Source organism: Paroedura picta, chromosome 3 (assembly GCF_049243985.1).
Source record: "Paroedura picta isolate Pp20150507F chromosome 3, Ppicta_v3.0, whole genome shotgun sequence".
NCBI classification, from domain to species: domain Eukaryota; kingdom Metazoa; phylum Chordata; class Lepidosauria; order Squamata; family Gekkonidae; genus Paroedura; species Paroedura picta.
The window spans coordinates 35,024,959-35,031,059 of NC_135371.1; the positions used below are offsets into that span (position 1 = coordinate 35,024,959).

General features: G+C 46.9%; 1 long non-coding RNA gene across 1 annotated transcript; it reads left to right on the forward strand.

Annotated features, from left to right (window-relative positions):
* The first annotated feature begins 341 nt into the window (after positions 1-341).
* On the forward strand, positions 342-5,575 carry LOC143834567 (uncharacterized). Its single transcript, XR_013229836.1, has 3 exons — positions 342-757; positions 935-1,087; positions 5,382-5,575. It is a non-coding gene; the product is annotated as an uncharacterized LOC143834567 (long non-coding RNA).
* Positions 5,576-6,101: the final 526 nt, after the last annotated feature.

Genomic DNA, 6,101 nt, shown 5'->3' on the forward strand with positions numbered 1-6,101 from the left:
AAGGTCCTCTTTTAGCTAACTATGATGGCCAAACTAATGAAAAGTTACATGTTTTGTGCTAGCATTCAGACAGACCTTTTGTGGACATTTTTCTACTGTGTGTGAAGTTCTGTTTCCCAAATTCCAGGCATTACAGTACCATAAAGCAAAGTACGAACCTGTTAATGTGTGTCCTGAGCTCGTGGCAGATGTAAAGATACATAGCTCCAAGTACAAAAGGTCAGAACAAAGTCCTAAAGTTGAATACATTATAATAACTTCAAAGTTCTGGGGTTGGGAGCTGATGGGTCATGTGATATTTAATTCTGTCTCGTGTTCCAGAGCTTTGGACGTACTGACAGATAAAAATCAAAGACAATGTAGTCAAAAAGATTTTTCACATCAAATCCTACTGACTCTGATTGAAATCTCAAAGGCGACCTGTCCCTTTGAAGGCAGATTATACTGTTTAAATGCAAATCTGTACTGCAGGCTGAAGGCTTGGTGACAGTGGCTATTTCTTATTAGTAGCCCCACAAGTGGAAGCAACAAAACCAGCTTCAAAGATTTTGGAACAGCTGTGTGACACGTACAAGAAACCTGTGCACGCACATGCGCAAGGAGATGCTGGTGCAAAATGGCTGAGCCTGGCGAAGATGGAAAAATGCCTGGCTAGATACCTTCTTGACTTGTACCTCAAGTGTTAATGAGGCATCAATGGTCACCGCCAAATTCCTGGCCTGTAACGCGATCTCAAGTTGCATCCCTGCCAGAGAGGGTAAGTGCACTTCCTGCTCTGCCCCCCTACAACCCAACTACAGGACCTCCATCTTGGAGGAGTTGAGTTTCAGCCATGGCTTCCAAACATCTGGCAAATTTCATCATTTGATAATCCAGCTGTCTGTGTTGTCCTACCAAATGGTAAATAGTCTCCTTTCTTTGTCTTTCCTCTCAGGATTTTGAATCAATGGAAACAGCGAATCAGCACCTCATTTGGTAGGACCATACTGGTCACACTATTGGGGTGCAGGTCAACATTCTTAGAGGATAGTGGAAGCAAGCAGCTGGTCCTCGCAAGCAGCTTGGCCTACTAATACATATATACATGGTATAATATCCAGTACTTTAAAATGACAACAGCTGTGACAGATATTGTTATTAGAAGTTCTCTGTAGGTGTCTCAATTCTTAAATGGTCGGCAGCTTTAAGCACGTAAAAACAAATAAGTCCTTTGTTTTAACAATCCTTGGGGGCTTTCCGCACCGGGATCCATGTAGCAAATTGTTTGCTGAATGAAAAATCGCCATTTAAAATAGTGGAATTTGTCGTTATGCATACCTGCCTTTGTAGTGGAATCCAGTTGCGTTTCCATCGTTTCCCACAGGCTTCCGGTCTCGGCAAAAATCGCTAGAAAGGAAGCGCTATTGCCGAGCTCGTCCCGCCCCTGGCCGTCAAGCAGCCAATGGGCGGCTGTTAGCATGCTCCCAAACAGCCCCTTTCCCTTTAAGAAAGGTTTTTTTTTTAAACATACCCGTTGCAACGAATATGCGTTGCTTCGTTGCAACGGAGAGACCCATCCAGCTGGCAGGTGTGTTTGAGCTGCCGTTTCATCGTTGCCACGCTCCCCCCGAGTGAAAAAAAATCCCCCCCCCCTCACGGGCCCGATTTTCGGCCGAAAACAGTGTGAAAAATAAAGGGAAAATAAATCAGCAAACGGGCTTCTCTGTTGTTTGTGCTTAGTGACTGTAAACAGCTCTGGGGAGGGACTGCAGCCAGGGAAGCCTCACTGGCTAAACGGAGGCTCGCCGGTGCGTTGATCTCCGCTCACTCGGAGAAAAAAAAATGGCGATCGCTTCGCCAGAAGATCAGAGGAGAGAGCCAGGGGGAGGGACTTTGTAGAAACCACAACAATGGTAACGCACAGAACTTTCCCGCTAGTGTTGCATATTGGTTGCAGGAGTGTAGCGCTTTCCGGAGGGTGAATCCACTTTTGGGGATTTCCCTGAAAGCGCTACAAGGAAGCGCTTTTTGCGAATCGGTTTCAGGTGTGTGGCAGATTGTCAACGACGTTGTGCATAACGGCAAATCAGTAGCGTTTTCAATTGGCAACCATTGTGCGATTTTGAAGGAGTGTGGAAAGCCCCTTGGTTTTAACCCCTTTTAACAATTCTTATGGAGCACTCTAGGTGGCAGCAGTTTGTAGTATACTGTTGTGTGTCACTCCCTTGAGACAGCAATATGAAATCCCTACACTGTGCACATTTTTACCATCTGAAGAGAGCCCCCTCCCCCCAGCCCATCAAGTACAAATTTTCTCTGCTAGAGAAGAACCTAAACTAGAAATCTTACCCCTTGGTTCTTAGCCGGACTGTCTCTGATATGCACCAATCTAACTTTATATTATACCGTTTCATCAGAACTGTCTTGATTTTTAAACTGTCTTGAGGCAGATGGATCAGGAATCGGGAATGAATGATAATGTACATTCCAAATAATCTTTTAAAATATCTTTGCTAACCTTTTTCATATCATGATGGACACAGTGTCATGAACCCCGACTCATACCCCGCTTTCCAGGCACTCTGGCATCTCTGTTGTCCTTTTGAACTCAAGCAGTAACATGTTTCACATGCACTCTGAACCTGTCGCCATAAAACCTTCATGCTTCTCCTGGCTCCTATCTGGTGCCCAACCTCCCTTTCGCTTCCCCCTGATGTTCCCAGCAGAGCATCCTTATCTCTTCCACCCTAAAACGTCCTTATAGAATTCAGAGACAAAACAGAGTAGTTACAACTTATATCAAAGGGGGGGCCATGTGGCCTAACCTGAGAATCTTCGCACCCTTTCCCGATCCTGCTCTCCCACCATAATTCTTATGCCCCCCCTTTCCTCTGGTATGGGTCCTATAAAGATACCTTATGTGCCTATGTCCATTGTCTCTGGCCACGATAGAAGCCGGCTGTTGCACTTGGCCACGGTGGAGAAGGACACCAGCAGCAGCACAGGGCCAGCCACAGCAGAGGACACGGGCGGCAGCACCTAGCTACGCTCCAGCAGAGAAGGATGCCAGACTCAATAGCTGGGGAGGGGGCTAGAACTGCACCATGCCTGGCAAGGGGGAGGAAGATATTGGATTCCCTCCATGAGCTATAAGAAGGGAATCAAGGTTTGGTTAAGTGCTGGAGAGCCAGCTTAGTGTAGTGGTTAAGAGTGGAGGCTTCTGATCTGGAGAGCCAAGTTTGTTTCCCCAATTCCTCAACAGGGAACCAGCTGGGTGACCTTGGGTTTGTCACAGCTCTGTTAGAGCTGTTCTCACAGAGCAGTTTCTCTCAGAACTCTCTCAGCTCACCTACCTCACAGGGTGTCGGCTGTGGGGAGGGAAGGGAAGGGAAGCCGCTTTGAGACTCCTTTTGGTAGTGAAACGTAGGGTAAGGTGACCAGATTTTCCCACTTTTCGAGGGCCATCTGGGGGTACCTGGCAAATTGTACTTATGTTGAAATGTTTTTTGTGTTCTATGAAACTTTTTGTTGCTCCATATAGACTAAATTTTTAATCAAGAACCCCGTGCCCTGGTCAATGGTGTCCCGCTTTACCAATGTTAAAATCTGGTCACCTTAACGTAGGGTATAAAAAACACCTCTTCTTCTTCACACACATGAGTATCATAGGTCTCCTCTTGTATCCCTGTATTCCTAGGGCCATTTCGCACGGCTTCAAAATAGCACAATGGTTGCTAATTGAAAACGCTACTAATTTGGAATAACCCACGACGTCGTAGACAATCTGCAACACTCCTGAAACCGACCCGCAAAAAGCGCTTCGTTGTAGCGCTTTCAGGGGAATCCCAAAAAGTGGATTCACCCTCCGGAAAGCGATACACTCCTGCAACCAATCTGCAACAATAGCGATAAAGACCTGTGCGTTAACATTGTTGCGGTTTCTTCAAAGTCCCTCCTCCTGAGCCTGTCCTCCAAACTTCCGGCGAAGCGATCGCCATTTTTTTCCCCCGAGCGAGTGGAGATCAACGCACCGGCGAGCCTCCGTTTAGCCAGTGAGGCTTCCCAGGCTGCAGTCCCTCCTCAGAGCTGTTTACAGTCACTAAGCACAAGAAGCCCGCAGAAGCCCGTTTGCTGATGTATTTTCCCTTTATTTTTCACACTGTTTCGGCTGAAAATCGCGCCCGTGAGGGGGGGGAGGGGGGATTTTTTTTTCCCACTCGGAGGCAGCGTGGCCATGATCAAATGACAGCTCAAACAGAGGCTTCCCGGCTTCAGTCCCTCCCCTTCAGTCACTAAGCACACACATTTCACACATTCCATTCAGCCGAAAATCGGGCCCGTGAGAGGGGGGGGGGATTTTTTTTTTCACTCTGAGGCAGCGTGTTAACGATCATACGATCAAACGACAGCTCAAACACCCCAGGCAGCTGGATGGGTCTCTCCGTTGCAACGAATCTACCCAGATTTGTTACAATGGGTCTGCTTAAGGTTTTTTTAAAAAAAAACCTTCCTTAAAGGGAAAGGGGCTCTTTGGGAGCATGCTAACGGCTGCCCATTGGCTGCTTGACGGCCAGGGGCGGGATGAGCTTGGCAATAGCGCTTCCTTTCTAGCGATTTCTGCCGAGACCGGAAGCCTGTGGGAAACGCTAAAAAACGCTACTGATTCCACTACAAAGGCAGGTATGCATAACAACGAATTCCACTATTTTAAATGGCGATTTTTCATTCCGCAAACAATTTCCAACAAAGATCCCCGTGCAAAAAGGCCCCTAGTTTCCCTGTACCATTTCGGGGTTTTCCCTGGAAGTGACAGAGATTATGCCAAACTTTAGCATCCTGCACCCAGGAGGGGGGGGCGGCACCCTTGTCAGCTGTCAATAGGTGACGGCAACAGAGCTGCCAGGGCCACAGCCTGCAGGTTCCATGCAAATCAGCAGTTAATGGCACTTAATGCTACCAAGTGATATCATCTCCCTGCACTTGTTTCAGGTTCTGCTAGCCCGTCCAAAGCTGCATACGGAATACAGCAGCTCCATCACTACTTCCCAATGTCCTCCAGTTGTCCTTAAGAAATATGGCAGAATTTCTATGAAAAATGCAGTGTACTGATTGCTTAGAAAGAGAAAAAGATCCTAACACCCTGTAGATTCTCTGAGCAGCAGAGAACAGATTGATTTGTAGCTTAAGACTAAGGACTGGCCAGGAAAATGATATCCTGTGCCTTTAATAGAAGCTTCACGTGCAGAAACAGGCAGTTTTTCATGGCATGGAGCTAAATGACATCACCTGGTAATTGCCACAGATGGCCAGTGGAAGGAACAAGGTGGCAAGCCAACTACTGGGTAGTATTGCCAGATTTTTCCGTCTTTTCAAGGGTTTCTTGTACTGTTTTGCACTCTTAGATCCACAACTACTGGACAGAACTGAGGATAGCTCTATGCTGTGCTTTACTTGCGGCAGAAGTTCCTGGCATGGTCAGTAAAACCCAAGCAAGACCATAAGTGAGAGAATGTGGTGAATGTCTGGAGACAAGCAGGATTCTTCTTGTCTCAGACTTTTGTTCCAATCTGCAGTAGTTTCTTACGCAATGGAGAGTCCTGGTCATACAATTGCTCAGGTTCCCTACCAAATAAGGACACAAGACAACCTCATGGGTTTAATGGTTCTATTTAATTGGCTGACCAATGCAAGAATTTATTAATGTATTTTAAGCGTGTTTTGAACAATACAGCCTGCCAAATGGCTATCTTTGAGTGCCAGTATGGTATAGTGGTTTTGTGGGTCGGACTCTAATCTGGAAAAACAGGCTGGATTCCCCATTCCTCCACTTGAAGCCTGTCGGGTGACCTTGGGCCAGTCACAGCTCTCTCACAACTCTCTCAGCCCCACCAACCTCACAAGCTGCCTGTTGTGGAGAGAGGAAGGGAAGGTGACTGTAAGCTGCTTTGAGACTCCATAAGGTAGAGAACAGCATGGTATTAAAACCAATTCTTCCTGTTCTTCATTGTTGGGGAGATCCACCCTGGCTCCAAAACTGACCAATGCCTGTACATGCAATGTGCCAAGAGGTGCAACTACCAGGTTTTGAACAATGCTACTGAGCCTCAAGGGTGCATCATCCC